Below are 20,392 nucleotides of genomic sequence, written 5' to 3' on the forward strand. Positions count from 1 at the left end.
CAGAATTTGGGTATTCCAGAACTGTTATTTACATGTAAATCAACATAACCCTGTTTTATGTTTTTAATACTGCAGATAGAACGCTCTGTGTGCCAGAGATGGTTCCATTTAGCTTGTCTGGGGATGACAAAGAAGGACTTCAACAAAGCCAAAACAGAAAATGATTGGAAGGGGCCTCTTTGCTGTTAAATTAGAGACGTATGAAAGAATGACTGTTGTGCTTTGTAACTACTTTAACATGTGGAACTTTTGCACAAAAAATGCAAACATTGATTTGACATACAATTTAAGATTGTTAACATTGTACAACTTTATGTTAACATTGTCTAGCTTCATATAGAACAAATTGCACTTGAAATGAACATTTATTTTAAGGTAATTTAAATAAATGCATATTCTCACTTTTTTCAAGAAACAATCACTGAATTAGTTAATGATTTCTTCATCTTTAAATGCAATATTTGAGATTTTATGTATTTCTATCAAATCAAAACGGAAATCAAAACGGGAATTTCTACTCAAATCAAAGGTTGTAAAAGTATACTAGACATTTATAGAATGAGTCATACATAGTTTGATGTTTCTGTGACAAACAGTGAATTAGTTATTGACTTATACAGTTTTAAATGATATTTGATAGATTTTATGCTAGACTTTTATAGAATAAACCATATCTATTTTCGTTTCTGTGACAATCAATTAATTATAGATTTTTTGCATTTAATTGGCTTTTGGTGAATGAATCGGTCTGGCTACTCATGCGATTTTTAAAAAAGTACCTCAATGACGTTACCTTTATCTCAATTACGGCCTACTAAGGAACAGTGGGTTAACTGCATTGTTCAGGGGCAGACGAACAGATTTTTGCCTTGTCAGTTCGGGGATTCGATCCAGCATCTTTTCAGCTACTTGCCCAACGCTCTAACCACTAGGCTAACTGTGATGCTAGGATATACATGATATGCAGTGTGAGCTATTGTGAATAAGCCACTGCAGTTATGAAATTGATAAAAGAATGGCCATGTTTCAAGTGTGTGACGACAGAATATTTGGGGTATTTATTAGGATCCCCATTAGCCGCAGAAAAAGTATCACAATTGTTCACTTCTCTCATTGACTTCTCAAACCCCGGCTTGGTCCGCTTCGCAGGCCTTCTCTGAAGTCTGGCGGTTTTACGTCTCTGGGTTTAGAAACTGCTAGTGGGGGAACAGGAAGTTCCGCGCAGGCGCGCATCATTCTTCAGAATAAAGGAAACGTCAGAATTGTGCAGTCGAGATGACAACTTCTGTGTCCTTTTCAAATATATTACTACTGGTATGTAATAGCACGTTCTAATATCGAAAGAACATGTCATAACATGCTAGGTAACAAATATGTCAAGGTATTATCACGTTTGGTGAAGGATTTATATGCTATTTTGGTGTCAAAACAGCGTGAGTGATTTCTTGTTTACAAGTCACATAGAGACTTTGGGTTAAAGTTAGTCTCTGAGTGGATGTAACGTTATATCATTTTGTCAAGGTAATTTCATAAAGGATCAATTTATTTTAGATTTCTGGGTTCGTTTTACGTGTCGTTTTTGGTTTTGTGTAAGATTCACGAGGTGGTAAAATGGCGGTTCCCCCTCGGTCTGCATTAACGCACATCAGTGCAGGCAGTGAGGGTGCAGGAGAGAAAGACAATTTTACGGTTGCGCTACTGTTTTCGAGCAAAATGTAATGATTATCAGTTTTCTACATGTGAACTAATATTCAGAGACATTCAGTTGTTTCTGTCTATCTATACATGTTACTATGGTGTGAACGGAACTACTATTGGTTTTTGATTGAAACAATACAGTGAAGACAAGGTTATTCAGGAAAATAGTACATAGTGCTGCCTACAGCATACTGTAACCTTGTACTAAATGGTTTTTGAGTCATTTATGCATTTATGTGTATAGGGGATATCTACTATAGATTAAGAGCGTTTAGAGTTGTGTAGCCTAATTTAAAGTGTATACTTTGTCTAATGTGAATTAATAATTGTTTTGTTGTCAATGCTTAGCTACCAGATCTATTGAAGTGAGATCAGTGCTAGACTTGGACAGGAGCTCACCGAAGCTGAGTACCAGCACCTCAAATTTCTACTGTTTGAGCTCATGTTCCTCTTATAGAATATTAGCTCAACAGTATTGTGGTGCTCCTGCAGCTAAATATAAACAATATTTTTAGATAATAAATTAAGTGCCAGAACTGTCAAGACTAACTTTTGTGTCCGTTTCTCTTTATTACTACTGGCTGACTCGGATTAAGTCTGAGGCTGGTAATATCAACAGAGGACAGACAGCCTGCCACTCTCCTTCTACACGTTTTACGGTTGCACAACTTTGTTGTGTTTTTGAAGTAATACAGTGAATACAAGGTTATTAAGGAAAATAAAACTAACTAACCTTGTACTAAATGGTTTTTGAGTCATTTATGCATTTATCTACTACAGGTTAAGTATTAGCTCAAATGTATTATGAAGCTCCTGCACCTAAATATAAACAGTACCAGCACACCCAAAATGAGTATCGGCAGCTATTTCAGTCAAAGTCGAGCACTGAATTAGATAATTGAACAATAAAAAATATCATATATTTAATAGAGAGTAAAGTAAGTGCCAGAACTGTCAAGACAATAACTTTTGTGTCCGTTTCTCTTCTACTTGCCGACTCAGGTATGAGGCCGGTAACATCAACAGTGAGGACAAACCCAGCCTGCCTCTCTCTCCTTCCACACTGAGTCCAAACCTACAGTCACTGGGTCCTGATTGTGACAGTGGAGCCCAGTTTGCACAGCAGGATCCAGAGATGGCATCAGTGAAGCTGGAAGACTGCAGTCAAACACTGGAGCTGAATGTCAACATTAAAGATGAAGAAGAGGAGGAGAAGATTGGGAATTCTGTTTCTCATGGTAAGAGCAGGTTCTATCTAACTAAGTTTGTGTTATTCATTCCAACTTCCCACTGTGTATGAAAAGTTGCAGTAGAACTGTTTCATGATGAACTGTTTCAATGAGAAGGTAGATGTTATTTCATGCTACTGAGACTTGCATGGTTTGATACCAGCATTGCCAGCATTTGTTTTATCCACTGGGCTGTCTGGAGTGATCAGAGAGGAGACTGAAGAAGTGAAGTAGACAAACTGCCAGTGTTTTAAAGTTCTATGAAATGAACCTTGACATACTTTTAGAATAGTTGTATTCCCCTTTTGCATTGCACAGCCTACTGATATGAATACTTACAGGTAGCCTAGTGGTTAGAGCGTTGGGCCAGTAACCGAAAGTTTGCTGGATCGAATCCCTGAGCTGACAAAGTAAAAATCTGTCTTTTTCCCCTGAGCAAGGCACCCACAGTTCCCCGGGCGCCAAAGACGTGGATGTCCATTATGGCAGCCCCCCGCACCTCTCTGATTCAGAGGGACTGCGTTGCTTGCTGTTTGGGGTTTTAGGCTGGGTTTCTGTACAGCACTTTGAGATATCAGCTGATGTAAGAAGGGCTATATAAATACATTTGATTTGGGTTAAATGCGGAAGACACATTTCAGTTGAATGCATTCAGTTGTACAACTGACTAGGTATCCCCTCTCCCATTCGGAAAGTATTTAGACCCCTTGACTTTTCCCACATTTCTAAAAATGGATTAAATAAATAAAAAATCCTCATCAATCTACACACAATACACCATAATGACAAAGAAAAAACAGGTTTTTAGAAATGTTTTCATGAGATGCAGTGCTTCCCGCCACTCGGGAGCCCCTTGAAGCGTTGAAGGTCCCCAAGAACACAGTGCCCTCATCATTCTTTTTTTTTACACGAATATTTATTAGTTCCAAGTAGAACAATTACATAAATACAATTGTATTTTCTTTTTCACCCCCCCCAACCCAAAGAGAGATGAAAACATAACAACCAAACATAAAGAAATCCAATAATATAAATAAATAAAGTATAATACACAGTTGTAGATAATGCAGATTACGCTTTGACTAGAGCCAATATTCACATAAAATATAGAGAATATACAGATTTACAGTTCCAATGCTTCTACAATATCACCGGTTTGCAAAAACTCACAAAACAGATCCCAAATATTATGAAACTCTGGGGCTTTCTTTTTCACTATATAAGTACATTTTTCAAAGTTAGACTTGATGTTAATTATTTTAACCAATGACCAAGTGAGTGGCAACTGACATACTTCCAGTGGAGAGCAATTGAACGTCTAGCTTGTAATAGACAGAGGTCAACCATTTTCTTTTCTCTCCTATGTAAAGAGAGATTCTCTGGGTAAAGATTTAGGAGGCATAGTTTAGGGATTAGTGGTATTGGGGTAGAGGTCATCTCAGAGATATAGCGCAGTACTGAGCTCCAAAACGTTTGTATCTCAGCACATTCCTCCAGGCAATGATACAAGGTGCCTAAATGTGTGTTACATTTAACACACAGGTCTGAGGTATTGGGGTCAAATTTGTGGGGCTTAACAAGGGTGATATATGTTCTCATTGTCCAATTGTATTGCAACAATCTCAGGCGGGTGTTTATTGTCTGTATCTGAGCTCTAGAGCATATCATACCCCAGTCCTCTGCTGAAATATCTTCCTGCATATCTTGTATCCACTGAAGTCTCTTACTATCAGTGTTGTCTTCATGAGTAGCTACCATTTTCCAATATAATGATGTCATGTGACCTCTCCCATAACACACATTAACAGAGAGCGTTTCTAAAGTGGTCAAAGGAGGTTGTAGGGCTGTTGGAGGAATTTTAATTCCTATATATTCATTAACCAATTCAATTAAAACACTCAGTCTGCACCCAGAGTTTGTAAGATTCTGGGGAAGTGAAACAGACGGAGACCAGTTTAAAAAATAGTCAGTGCCGTTTATTCTGAGAGCTCTTAAACTTATTACAACGTACATTGGCTTATATATCACACATTACGTCATCACGTCTTATGTCCCTCCTCTCTGACAAATGACAAAGCTGCTGATCTACATGCCTAACGGTTTCTTCCCCTCCCTGGGTGGGGTGACTTTCTTCCTGTTATCAGTTTCACAATGGTCACAAGTTGTCTGTCTAAATGTGTCTGTTTAACACTTCCTATTTTAAGTGTAGAAACATGCATTTATCAGACTGTTTAGAATTCTGTTTGTTACAATTCTGCATTAAATGTAACAATTCTGCATTAAATGTAACAATTCTGCATTAAATGTAACAATTCTGCATTAAATGTAACAATTCTGTATTAAATGTATACCTTATTTAGTCATTATTCATAAAATTCCAATAACAAGGTCTGATTGTTTTAGACTGGAAAAGCTTCTCATTTGTAAGTATTTGAAAAAATGCTGTGGTAAGTTAAATCTTCCCTTTAGTTCTTCAAATGACATGAGCCCTTTTTATTGTATTAGTCCCTTTCTTGTCTATTCTTTTAACCCAAATCAATTTTACCAGCTGTGAAATTGTCATTGTCCCAAATTGGTGTAAAACTGGATAATACAGGGGATTCACCCAGATATTGCTGTACTTTGTGCCATATAGTTGGTGTTTTTAACAAAGGGATTAGTACTATTCTTCAAAGTTAAGCCTGTTGTGGATAGCATTTCCATGTGTAGCCAGGGTAGGTATGGTTTCTTGGAGAACCAAAACATTGCAGCCCTAATTTGTGCAGCCCAGCAATACCACTGTAGGTTTGGATGTTGCAACCCCCCTTTGTCATAGGCCAAATAAAGAAGAGAAAGTCTAAGCCTTTGTTTTCTGTTGCTCCAGGTATCTTTCAGATCTTTGGGGAAAATAAAGTTGGTGGAGCCAGAGGAATTGATTGAAATAGATAAAGACATTTGGGCAGAATATTCATCTTAATATTTATTCTACCAATAGTAGATACAAGCAGTAATGTTAATCTGTTGATGGATTATGTTACACTCGTTACCATTAGTTCATAATTTGTTGAGCTCAGGGAGCTAATTTCTGGTGTGATTTTAATACCAAGATATGTGAAACCTTGTTCTGTATTCACAAATAAATGCTGTACAACTGGATTCAGTATCTTTCTTGTTGAGGAAAAGGATAGAAGATTTGGTTTTATTAACTTTAAACCCAAAAAACGGACAAGTTATTAATTAAATTGGAGAGGGAAGAGTTCTTTGGATCTGTTAGGAATAAGAGGGTATCATCAGCATACAGGTTCACTCAATGTTCAATGTTTTAATTCCACTAATTGACGGGTGGGCCCTTACTGCAATGGCTAAAAGAAAGAGTCCTGGACTTGTCCTTATCTCGTCCCCTGAAAAATCTTAAAAGGTTGTGAAAACAAGTTGTTAGTTGCAACTTCTGGAGTGGGGTCGGTATATCATATCTTATTCCATTTACAGAAGTAGTTCCCAAACCCAAATCTCTTAAACACTTGAAATAAGACCACTCAACTCTATGGAATTCCTTCTCTGCATCAAGTGAGAGTATGGCAGTAGGAGGGTCAGGGGACCCTTGACATGTGCACCATGTTTAGTACTCTCCTCACATTGTGAAAACCTTGATGGTTTTTCACGTAGCCATTTTGGTCTTTGTGTATTAGATATGGGAGAACTCCATCCAATCTCCTGGCCAAGGCTTTAGCACTAATTCTTTAGTTCAGAAGAGAAATCGGTCTGTAACTTTCACATCTTGTTGGGGATTTATCAGGCTTCAGAATGAGAGTAAAACACTCCTTAGAGAGGAGGGGAAGCAACCTTGCTGAAAGGATTCAGCACACAGTGCATTTGGGAAATTATTCAGACCCCTTGACTTTTTCCACATTTTGTTACATTTCAGCCTTATTCTAAAATATCTATATTTTTTAATTTCCCTCACCAATCTACACACAATACCTCATTATGACAAATAAAGAACAGTTTTTTAGACATTTTACAAAATGTGTGTGTATATATATATATACAGTGGGGCAAAAAAAGTATTTAGTCAGCCACCAATTGTGCAAGTTCTCCCACTTAAAAAGATGAGAGAGGCCTGTAATTTTCATCATAGGTACACTTCAACTTTGACAGACAAAATGAGAAGAAAAAAAATCCAGAAAATCACATTGTAGGATTTGTAATGAATTTATTTGCAAATTATGGTGGAAAATAAGTATTTGGTCACCTACAAACAAGCAAGATTTCTGGCTCTCACAGACCTCTCACAGGCTCCTCTGTCCTCCACTCGTTACCTGTATTAATGGCACCTGTTTGAACTTGTTATCAGTATAAAAGACACCTGTCCACAACCTCAAACAGTCACACTCCAAACTCCACTATGGCCAAGACCAAAGAGCTGTCAAAGGACACCAGAAACAAAATTGTAGACCTGCACCAGGCGGTGAAGACAGAATCTGCAATAGGTAAGCAGCTTGGTTTGAAGAAATCAACTGTGGGAGCAATTATTAGGAAATGGAAGACATACAAGACCACTGATAATCACCCTCGATCTGGGGCTCCACGCAAGATCTCACCCCGTGGGGTCAAAATGATCACAAGAACGGTGAGCAAAAATCCCAGAACCACACGGGGGGACCTAGTGAATGACCTGCAGAGAGCTGGGACCAAAGTAACAAAGCCTACCATCAGTAACACACTACGCCGCCAGGGACTCAAATCCTGCAGTGCCAGACGTGTCCCCCTGCTTAAGCCAGTACATGTCCAGGCCCGTCTGAAGTTTACTAGAGAACATTTGGATGATCCAGAAGAAGATTGGGAGAATGTCATATGGTCAGATGAAACCAAAATATAACTTTTTGGTAAAAACTCAACTCGTCGTGTTTGGAGGACAAAGAATGCTGAGTTGCATCCAAAGAACACCATACCTACTGTGAAGCATGGGGGTGGAAACATCATGCTTTGGGGCTGTTTTTCTGCAAAGGGACCAGGACGACTGATCCGTGTAAAGGAAAGAATGAATGGGGCCGTGTATCGTGAGAATTTGAGTGAAAACCTCCTTCCATCAGCAAGGGCATTGAAGATGAAACGTGGCTGGGTCTTTCAGCATGACAATGATCCCAAACACACCGCCCGGGCAACGAAGGAGTGGCTTCGTAAGAAGCATTTCAAGGTCCTGGAGTGGCCTAGCCAGTCTCCAGATCTCAGCCCCATAGAAAATCTTTGGAGGGAGTTGAAAGTCCATGTTGCCCAGCAACCGCCCTAAAACATCACTGCTCTAGAGGAGATCTGCATGGAGGAATGGGCCAAAATACCAGCAACAGTGTGTGAAAACCTTGTGAAGACTTACAGAAAACGTCATCATTTTGACCCCACGGGGTGAGACCTTGCGTGGAGCCCCAGATCGAGGGAGATTATCAGTGGTCTTGTATGTCTTATTCTTATGGCTGCAAGGGGCAGTATTGAGTAGCCAGTTAAATCGTGCCCATTTCAAACGGCCTCGTACTCAATTCTTGCTCGTACAATATGCATATTATTATTACTATTGGATAGAAAACACTCTCTAGTTTCTAAAACCGTTTGAATTATTTCTCTGAGTGAAACAGAACTCATTCTGCAGCACATTTCCTGACCAGGAAGTGGAATGTCAGAAATCGATGCTCTGTTCAACATCATGCCTATACATGGGCAATGAACGTAAGTCTACGTACACTTCATACACCTTCCCCTGGTTGTCAAGAGGTGGTGAGAGAAGAAATTTCGTGTCTATCTTGGTCTGAGGTGGAATTAAAAATCTTTGTATGACGTGACCGTCCATTTCCTGTTTCTGGAGCGCGCGAAAGAGGACATGGATTTGCCTTCTGTTTAGCTGTCGTTATGGACGACTAACATCTCCGGTTTAGATTTTATTTGATACATGTGACCATATCATCGTAAAGTATGTTTCTTCAATATAGTTTAATCAGATTATTGAATTTTTTTCGGGAGTTTTGCCGTGTTCCGTTCTCTGACTTTGTTGACATGGAGAGATCCGTGCCACTTGGCAAGTGCCCATGCTAAATCAAGAGGGAAATTTGCCTTTCCAGATCCAAACAACGACTGTTCTGGACAAAGGACACCTTGTCCAACATTCTGACGGAAGATCACCAAAAGTAAGAAACATTTTATGATGCTATTTCTAATATCTGTCGCGCATGTGAACTGGCCGTCGGCGCCCAAGTGTTTCTGGCTATTGTGGCTACGCTAATATAACGCTATATTGTGTTTTCGCTGTAAAACACTTGATAAATCGGAAATATTGTCTGGAATCACAAGATGCCTGTCTTTCAAATGCTGTACACTATGTATTTTTCAGAAATGTTTTATGATGAGTATTTAGTTATTTGGCGTTGGTGTCTGTAATTTTTCTGTCTGCTTTCGGTGCAATTTCTGACTGTAGCTGCAATGTAAACTATGATTTATACCTGAAATATGCACAGTTTTCTAACAAAACATATGCTATACAATAAATATGTTATCAGACTGTCATCTGATGAAGTTGTTTCTTGGTTAGTGGCTATTTATATCTTTATTTGGTCGAATTTGTGATAGCTACTGATGGAGTAAAAAACTGATGGAGTAAGAAAAGTGGTGTCTTTTGCGAATCTGGTTAGCTAATAGATTTACATATTGTGTCTTCCCTGTAAAACATTTAAAAAATCGGACATGTTGGCTTGATTCACAAGATGTGTACCTTTCATATGCTGTGTTGGACTTGTTAATGTGTGAAAGTTAAATATTTAAAAAAAATATCTTTTGAATTTCGCGCCCTGCACTTGAGCTGGATGTTGTCATAAGTGTACTGATGTCGGGCTGCAGCCAAAACAGGTTAAAGAAGAAGTTACAGGTCTGTGAGAGCCAGAAATCTTGCTTGTTTGTAGGTGACCAAATACTTATTTTCAACCATAATTTGCAAATAAATTCATAAAAAATCCTACAAAGTGATTTTCTGGATTTTTTTCCCCTCATTTTGTCTGTCATAGTTGAAGTGTACCTATGATGAAAATTACAGGCCTCTCATCTTTTTAAGTGGGAGAACTTGCACAATTGGTGGCTGACTAAATACTTTTTTGCCCCACTGTATATATAAATATATATAAAAACGGAAATATTAAATTTAATATTAAATTTATACAAGTATTCAGACCCTTTACTCAGTACTTTGTTGAGAGAGAGAGAGAGAGAGAGAGAGAGAGTAAATATATAAATATTCACTCACACCGGATAAGACAGGAGAAATACTCCAGATATAACAGACTGACCCTAGCCCCCCGACAGGTAAACTACTGCAGCATAAATACTGGAGGCTGAGACGGGGATATCTTCAACCAGCAACTTACCATCCTGAGACAAGGCCGAGTATAGCCCACAAAGATCTCCGCCACGGCACAACCCAAGGGGGGGCGCCAACCCAGACAGGAAGATCACGTCAGTGACTAAACCCACTCAAGTGACGCACCCCTCCTAGGGACGGCATGGACGATGGAAGAGCACCAGTAAGCCAGTGACTCAGATCCTGTAATAGGGTTAGAGGCAGAGAATCCCAGTGGAGAGAGGGGATGCATTTTTGGACAGAAACTTTCTGATTTTTGCAATGTTACGTAGATGGAAAAAAGCTGTCCTTGAAACAGTCTTGATATGTTCATAAAAAGAGAGATCAGGGTCCAGAGTAACACCGAGGTCCTTCTCAGTTTTATTGAGACGACTGTACAACCATCAAGATTAATTGTCAGATTTAACAGAAGATCTCTTTGTTTCTTGGGACCTAGAACAAGCATCTCTGTTTTGTCCAAGTTTAAAATTTGAACATTTGCAGGCATCCACTTCCTTATGTCTGAAACACAGGCTTAAAGCGAGGGCAATTTTGAGGCTTCACCATGTTTCATCGAAATGTACAGCTGTGTGTCATCCGCATAGCAGTGAAAATTAGCATTATGTTTCCGAATGACATCACCGAGAGGTAAAATATATAGTGAAAACAATAGTCGTCCTAAAACGGAACCTTGAGGAACACTGACATTTACAGTTGATTTGTCAGAGGACAAACCATCCACAGAGACAAACTGATATCTTTCTGACAGATAGGTTCTGGCCTGGTTTAGATCTTATCTGTGTAGACCAATTTGGTTTTCCAATCTCACCAAAAGAATGTGGTGATCGATGGTATCAAAAGCAGCACTAAGGTCTAGGAGCACGAGGACAGATGCAGAGCCCCTGTCTGACGCCATTAAAAGGTAATTTACCACCTTCACAAGTGCAGTCTCAGCTCTATGATGGGGTCTAAAACCAGACTGAAGCGTTTCGTATACATTGTTTGTCTTCAGAAAGGCAGTGAGTTGCTGCGCAACAGAAATGGGAGATTCGATATAGGCCAAAAGTTTTTTATATTTTCTGGGTCAAGGTTTGGCTTTTTCAAGAGAGGCTTTATTACTGTCACTTTTAGTGAGTTTGGTACACCTAACATCGTTGGTATTGACGTGGATAACAATATCCCTATATTCTCTACACTCGCTAGTTTTAGCTTTAGCCAGCACCTTCCTCAGATTAGCCTTAACGTCGGTAGCCCTGCCCCCTGGTAAACATTGTATGATTGCTGGATAATTCGTTTTAAGTCTAATACTGCGGGTAATGGAGTCGCCATGACTAGGGTTTTCAATTTGTCAGAGCTAAGGGTGGGAGGCTTCGGCCTCTCAGACCCCGTAACGGGAGGAGTAGAGACCAGAGAAGGCTCGGCCTCTGACTCGGACTCGCTGCTTAATGGGGAGAACCGGTTGAAAGTTTCTGTCGGCTGAATGAGCAACACCGGTTGAGCATTCCTACAGCATTTCCCTCCAGAAGCCATGAGAAAGTTGTCCGGCTGCGGGGACTTTGCGAGGGGATTTATACTACTATCTGTACTTGCTGGGGGCACAGACGCTGTTTCATCCTTTACTACACTGAAATTACCCTTGCCTAACGATTGCAGCACAGCTATCCTCGCCGATGGGCAATCGTTCTCATGTATATTATGAGAACAGTGACTGCAATTAGAAGGCATCATGTTAATGTTACTACTTAGCTTCGGCTGGTGGAGGTCCTGACGAACCACGTCCATTTTAGTTCCGTAAGAGATACAGGCGTGCTTCTCTCTCACCACAGCAATGGCCACGCCTTGGTCTAAATAGGCTACAATGTTGCACAAACCATAAACCTGGGACGGCCCAACATTAATACATTCTTAGAACATCAGGCACGTTTTCACATTTACGTTTTTTAGGGGGCATGACAATTACAGAGGAATCAAAATGTAACTACTCTGGTTTTATTAGGATTTTTACATTGCAAACAGTATAAATTATTTTTCATGCCACAAGTGGTAGGCTACCTGATCCTGGCAAATGGGTTCCGGAACGAAAGACTACAAAACTGAGAGCTGCTGGAGGATCCAGCTCAAATTAAGCACCATCCTTCTCATATAATGGGGTAGGGCCATCCCAAGAATCCCTGAATGCATGGACGGTTGCACCAAATATTTTTTATAACTAATCCAAGATAGACCATAGCCGGTCGTTTCCAACGGGAAGAGATGAGTCATAATGGGCAGAGCCAAGCACGAGTCAGCGAGGTCCTACTGGTGCGTTCTACAACACATCTGCATATTTCTGTTAGGGAACTCCTCCTCTGTGAAGCGCTCGTGTGCAATACCTCAATTCGCCTTTACGTTCCTTCTAAATAACACGATTATTTAAAACTTTTGCAAAGGGTAAAAGTCTACAAAACTTAGTCCACTCTGTTCATAACAGATTTTAGTTCTGGGAACAGAAAACCGTATAAAGATCAGATGTTTCATAGATGACAACATTTGCAGAATGTCGGTCAAAATCCATCTCGTTCCATCTTCTCCCACTGCTTGCCAGTGGGCTTCTTCTCACTACCGTATTTGGTAGTGAGTGGAAACGCTAAGCGGATGCTTCACATTTATACATCTTTTGAAATATCTGTCTCATTGTTCTATCTGTGGCTGCACTGTGGTAGTGGGGGAACAGGAAGTTCCAGACAGGCACACAACATTCTTCAGAATAAAGAAACGCCAGAACTGTGATGTCAAGAAGATAACCTTTTTGTCCGTTTCCATGTATTACTACAGGTATGTAATGGCACGTTTAAACTGTCTAATATCGAAAGAACATGTCATACCATGCTAGGAAACATCCATTAACTTCTTATGGCTGCAGGGGCAGTATTGAGTAGCTTGGATGAAAAGGTACCCAGTCCCAGTTGCTAATATATGCATATTATTATTAGTATTGGATAGAAAACACTCCGAAGTTTCTAAAACAGTTTGAATGATGTCTGTGAGTATAACAGAACTCATATGGCAGGCAAAAACCTGAGAAAGAAATCCAACCAGGAAGTCTGAAATCTGAAGTTTGTAGGTTTTCAACTCATCGCCTATCGAATACACAGTGGGATATGGGCCAGTTTGCACTTCCTACGGCTTCCACTAGATGTCAACAGTCTTTAGAACCTTGTCTGATGCTTCTACTGTGAAGTGGGGCTGAAGGAGAGGGGAATGAGTAAGGTCTGCCATGAGCTGACCATGCTCTGATCATGCGTGTTCACATGAGAGGGAGCTCTGTTCCATCGCACTTCTGAAGACAATGGAATTCTCCAGGTGGAACATTATTGAAGATTTATGTTAAAAAGATCCTAAAGATTGATTCAATACATCGTTTGACATGTTTCTACTGACTGTTGCGGAACTTTTTGACATTTCGTCTGCTTTTAGCAAACGCGCCTCGTGACTTTGGATTTGTTTACCAAACGCGCTAACAAAAGTAGCTATTTGGACATAAATTATGGACATTACCGAATAAAACAAACATTTCTTGTGGAAGTGGGAGTCCTGGGAATGCATTCCGATGAAGATCAGCAAAGGTAAGTGAAGATTTATAATGCTATTTATGACTTTTGTTGACTCCACAATTTGGCGGCTAACTGTATGGCTTCCTTTTGTGGCTGAACGCTGTTCTCAGATTGTTGAATATTGTGCTTTTGCCGTAAAGCTTTTTTGAAATCTGACACAGCGGTTGCATTAGCTTCTCTAGGGTAGGGGGCAGCATTCGGAATTTTGGATGAAAAGCATGCCCAAATTAAACTGCCTGCTACTCGGGCCCAGAAGATATGATATGCATATAACTGGTAGATTTGGATAGAAAACTCTACAGTTTCCAAAACTGTTAAAATAGTGTCTGTGAGTATAACAGAACTGATTTGGCAGGCGAAAACCTGGGAAAAATCCATTCAGGAAGTAGTTTTTTTTTGGTTTTGTAGTTTTCTATTCAATGCCATTACAGTATCCATTGACTTAGGACTCAAATTGCAGTTCCTATGCCTCCCACTGGATGTCAACAGTCTTTAGAAATTGTTTCAGGCTTGTATTCTGAAAAATGAGGAAGTAAGAGCAGTCTGAATGAGTGCACCCTAAAGTGTCACAGAGCTTTTTCATGCGCGCGACGGAGAGAGCGCCTTTCTTGTTTACCTTTTATATTGACGACGTTATTGTCCGGTTGAAATATTATCGATTGTTTAGGCTAAAAACAACCTGAGGATTGAATATAAACATCGTTTGACATGTTTCTATTAACTTTACGGATACAATTTGGATTTTTTGTCTTCCTGTTTTGACTGCGTTTGAGCCTGTGGATTACTGAAGAAAACGCGCGAACAAAACTGAGGTTTTTGGATATAAAGAGACTTTATCGAACAAAAGGAACATTTATTGAGTAAATGAATGTCTGCTGAGTGCAACAATATGAAGATCATCAAAGGTAAGGGATTAATTTTATCTATATTTCTGACTTGTGTAACTCTTCTACTTGGCTGGTTACTGTTTGTAGTGATTTGTCTGCTCGGCTATGTTCTCAAATAATCATAAGGTATGCTTTCACCGTAAAGCATTTTTAAAATCTGACACTGGTTGGATTCACAAGAAGTTAATCTTTAAACCTATGTAAAATATGTTTTGTCTTCTGAATTTTTATAATGAGTATTTCTGTATTTTAATTTGGCGCCCTGCAGTTTCACTGGCTGTTGAAGAGGTGGGACGCTACCGTCTCACGTACCCTAGAGAAGTTAAGAATAAGTTTATCTTTAAATCTATGTAAAACATGTATCTTTCATCAAAGTTTATTATCAGTATTTATGTTATTTGATGTGGCTCTCTGCAATTTCTCCGGATATTTCGGAGGCATTTCTGAACATGGCGCCAATGTAAACTGAGGTTTTTGGATATAAATATGAACTTTATCGAACAAAACATACACTGCTCAAAAAAATAAAGGGAACACTAAAATAACACATCCTAGATCTGAATGAATGAAATATTCTTATGAAATACTTTTTTCTTTACATAGTTGAATGTGCTGACAACAAAATCACACAAAAATTATCAATGGAAATCAAATTTATCAACCCATGGAGGTCTGGATTTGGAGTCACAGTCAAAATTAAAGTGAAAAACCACACTACAGGCTGATCCAACTTTGATGTAATGTCCTTTAAACAAGTCAAAATGAGGCTCAGTAGTGTGTGTGGCCTCCACGTGCCTGTATGACCTCCCTACAACGCCTGGGCATGCTCCCGATGAGGTGGCGGATGGTCTCCTGAGGGATCTCCTTCCAGACCTGGACTAAAGCATCCACCAACTCCTGGACAATCTGTGGTGCAACGTGGCGTTGGTGGATGGAGCGAGACATGATGTCCCAGATGTGCACAATTGGATTCAGGTCTGGGGAACGGGCGGGCCAGTCCTTAGCATCAATGCCTTCCTCTTGCAGGAACTGCTGACACACTCCAGCCACATGAGGTCTAGCATTGTCTTGCATTAGGAGGAACCCAGGGCCAACCGCACCAGCATATGGTCTCACAAGGGGTCTGAGGATCTCATCTCGGTACCTAATGGCACTCAGGCTACCTCTGGCGAGCACATGGAGGGCTGTGCGGCCCCCCAAAGAAATGCCACCCCACACCATGACTGACCCACCGCCAAACCGGTCATGCTGGAGGATGTTGCAGGCAGCAGAACGTTCTCCACGGCGTCTCCAGACTCTGTCACGTCTGTCACATGTGCTCAGTGTGAACCTGCTTTCATCTGTGAAGAGCACAGGGCGCCAGTGGCGAATTTGCCAATCTTGGTGTTCTCTGGCAAATGCCAAACGTCCTGCACGGTGTTGGGCTGTAAGCACAACCCCCACCTGTGGACGTCGGGCCCTCATACCACCCTCATGGAGTCTGTTTCTGAACATTTGAGCAGACACATGCACATTTGTGGCCTGCTGGAGGTCATTTTGCAGGTCTCTGGCAGTGCTCCTCCTGCTCCTCCTTGCACAAAGGCGGAGGTAGCGGTCCTGCTGCTGGGTTGTTGCCCTCCTATGGCCTCCTCCACGTCTCCTGATGTACTGGCCTGTCTCCTGGTAGCGCCTCCATGCTCTGGACACTACGCTGACAGACACAGCAAACCTTCTTGCCACAGCTCGCATTGATGTGCCATCCTGGATGAGCTGCACTACCTGAGCCACTTGTGTGGGTTGTAGACTCCGTCTCATGCTACCACTAGAGTGAAAGCACTGGCAGCATTCAAAAGTGACCAAAACATCAGCCAGGAAGCATAGGAACTGAGAAGTGGTCTGTGGTCACCACCTGCAGAACCACTCCTTTATTGGGTGTGTCTTGCTAATTGCCTATAATTTCCACCTGTTGTCTATTCCATTTGCACAACAGCATGTGACATTTATTGTCAATCAGTGTTGCTTCCTAAGTGGACAGTTTGATTTCACAGAAGTGTGATTGACTTGGAGTTACATTGTGTTGTTTAACCTGTCTGACTCTGGCGTTCCGCCAGCGGAATTCCTCACACATTCCACTGAAAAGGCAATGCGCGAAATTCAAAATATATATTTTTGAAATATTTAACTTTCCTACATTAACAAGTCCAATACAGCAAATGAAAGATACACATCTTGTGAATCCAGCCAACATGTCTGATTTTTAAAATGGTTTACAGCGAAAACAGCACGTATATTTATGTTAGCTCACCACCAAATACAAAGAAGGACAGACATTTTTCACAGCACAGGTAGCATGCACAAAGCCAACCTAACTAACCAAGAACCAACCAAACTAACCAAGAAACAACTTCATCAGATGACAGTCTTATAACATGTTATACAATAAATCTATGTTCGAAAAATGTGCATATTTGAGGTATAAATCAGTTTTACATTGCAGCTACCATCACAGCTACCGTAAAAAATAGCACCGAAGCAGCCATAGTAATTATAGAGACCAACGTGGAATACCTAAATACTAATCATAAAACATTTCTGAAAAATGTATCGTGTACAGCAAATGAAAGACAAGCATCTTGTGAATCCAGCCAATATTTCAGATTTTTTAAGTGTTTTACAGCGAAAACACAATATAGCATTATATTAGCTTACTACAATAGCCTACCACACAACCGCATTCATTCATCAAGGCACGTTAGCGATAGCAATAGGCACGTTAGCGTTAGCGAATAAACCAGCAAAAGTTATTAATTTTCACTAACCTTCATAAACCTTCCTCAGATGACAGTCCTATAACATCAGGTTATACATACACTTATGTTTTGTTCGAAAATGTGCATATTTAGAGCTGAAATCAGTGGTTATCCATTATGCTAACGTAGCTTCTTTTCCCAGAATGTGCGGATATTTCTATTAGACTCTCACCTATTCTGACCAAATAGCTATTCATAAACATTACAAAAAAATACATGTTGTATAGGAAATGATAGATACACTAGTTCTTAACTTCTTATGGCTGCAAGGGGCAGCACTGAGTAACCTGGAAAGAGGTGGCCATTTCAAACGGCCTCCTACTCAATTCTTGCTCGTACAATATGCATATTATCATTTCTATTGGATAGAAAACACTCTCTAGTTTCTTAAACCGTTTGAATTATTTCTCTAAGTGAACCAGAACTCTTTCTGCAGCCCATTTCCTATCCGGAAGTGAGATTTCCAAATGCGAGGTCTTTTTTCAAGAGCTTGTCTATAAAAGGGCATGTCACTTGGGACCATAGAAACACGTCATACGCCTTCCCCTGGGTGTCATGCGGAAGTGAGAGCAGAAAGGACTTGAATATCTCGTTCTGGGATTGAATACAGCCTCTTGGAGTGAGAGGTCCGCCATAATTCTTTTTCTCGAAGGCGCGAAGTTGGACCTTGTATTGCCTCCAGGAAAACCGTCGTTATAGGTGAATATAATCTCCGGCTTCGAATTTACTTGATACATGTCACAATATCATCCTAAAGTATGTTTTTTCAATATAGTTTAATTATATTATTGAAATTTATTCGGGACTTTAGACGTGATGTGTTGGATGATTTTTTTCAAGAAGGAGAGGTTAGCGCCGCACGGCCAGTGTGCTTGCTAATTCAAGAGGGAAATAGTTCGTTCTGGATCCAAACAAAGACCGTTCTGGACAATGGACCCCTTTACAACATTCTGATGGAAGATCAACAAAGATAAGGACCCAATTTGGGATGCTATTTCATATATCTGTCGAGGTGTGCTATCGCTACCGATTACTTGGAATCAATGCTGTTGTGTGTTAGCCATTGCAGTAAGCTAATATAACGATATATTGTGTTTTCGCTGTAAAACACTTAAAAAATCGGAAATATTGTCTGTATTCACAAGATCTTTGTCTTTCATTTTGCTATACACCATATATTTTTCTGAAATGTTTTATGATGAGTAATTAGGTAGTTGACGTTGGTGTCTGTATTTGCTCTGGCTACTTCCATGCTATTTCTGACTGTAGCTATGATGGTAGCATCAATGTAAAACTGATTTATAGCTCAAATATGCACATTTTTCGAACAAAATATACATTTATTGTGTAACATGTTATAGGACTGTCATCTGAGGAAGTTGTTTCTAGGTTTGTTTGGTTGGATCTTGGTTAGTTAGGTTGGCTTTGTGCATGCTACCTGTGCTGTGAAAAATGTCTGTCCTCTTTTGTATTTGGTGGTGAACTAACATAAATATACGTGGTGTTTTTGCTGTAAAACATTTTAAAAATCGGACACGTTGGCTGGATTAACAAGATGTTTATCTTTCAAATGCTGTATTGGACTTGTTAATGTGTGAAAGTTAAATATTTAAAAAAAAAATAGATTTTGATTTTCGCGCCCTGCAATAGAGCTGGATGTTGTCATAAGTGTACCGATGTCGGGACAGTGTTAGAATTCTAAAAATATCTTCATTACGACATAAGGCTTATGTTATAGCGAGAGAGTGGCCAAAACCTGGGCGCAAAACTACTAGTACACAGTTCAACAGATATATGAAATAGCATCACAAAATGGGTCCTACTTTTGGTGATCTTCCATCAGAATGTTGTACAAGGGGTCCTTTGTCCAGAACAGTCGTTGTTTGGATTTAGAACATCGTTTTTCCCTCTTGAATTAGCAAGCACACTGGCCAAGTAGCGCGAAGCTTTCCATCGTCAACAAACACAGACAACGCAACACGCCTAACGTCCCGAAAAAATTTCAATAATCTAATAAAACTATATTGAAAAAACATAGTTTACGATGATATTGTGACATGTATCAAATAAAATCAAAGCCGGAGATAGTAGTCGCCTATAACGACAGCTTTTCAGAAGGCAATTCCAGGTCCATCTTCGCGCTTTCCAGAAAACAGGAAATGGATGACTCGTCGTGCCAAGAGGATTAATTCCACCTCAGACCAAGATAAACACTTCATTTCTTCTCTCACTTCCTCTTGACATCTAGGGGAAGGTGTATGACGTGCATGTATACTCATACGTATCATGCCCATTTATAGGCAGGCCCTTGAACAGAGCATCATTTTCAGACTTTCCACTTCCTGGTCAGAAAGTGTGCTTCCAAATGAGTTCTGTTTTACTCACAGACAAAATTCAAACGGTTTTAGAAACTAGAGTGTTTTCTATCCAATAGTAATAATAATATGCATATTGTACGAGCAAGAATTGAGTACGAGGCCGTTTAAATTGGGCACGTTTTTCCCCCAAAGTGAAAACAGCGCCCTCTGTCCTCATCAGGTTAAGTGTTCCCTTTATTTTTTTGAGCAGTGTATATGTATTGTGTAACATGAAGTCCTATGAGTGTCATCTGATGAAGATCATCAAAGGTTAGTGATTTAATTTTATCTCTATTTCTGCTTTTTGTGACTCCAGTCCTTGGCTGGAAAAATGGCTGTGTTTTTCTGTGATTTTGCGGTGACCTAACATAATCGTTTTTGGTGCTTTCGCTGTAAAGCCTTTCTGAAATCGGACACTGTGGTGGGATTAACAAGAAGTGTATCTTTAAAATGGTGTGAAATACTTGTATGCTTGAGTAATTTTA

This window comes from Salvelinus namaycush, chromosome 7, assembly GCF_016432855.1.
Source record: "Salvelinus namaycush isolate Seneca chromosome 7, SaNama_1.0, whole genome shotgun sequence".
In the NCBI taxonomy this organism is placed as follows: domain Eukaryota; kingdom Metazoa; phylum Chordata; class Actinopteri; order Salmoniformes; family Salmonidae; genus Salvelinus; species Salvelinus namaycush.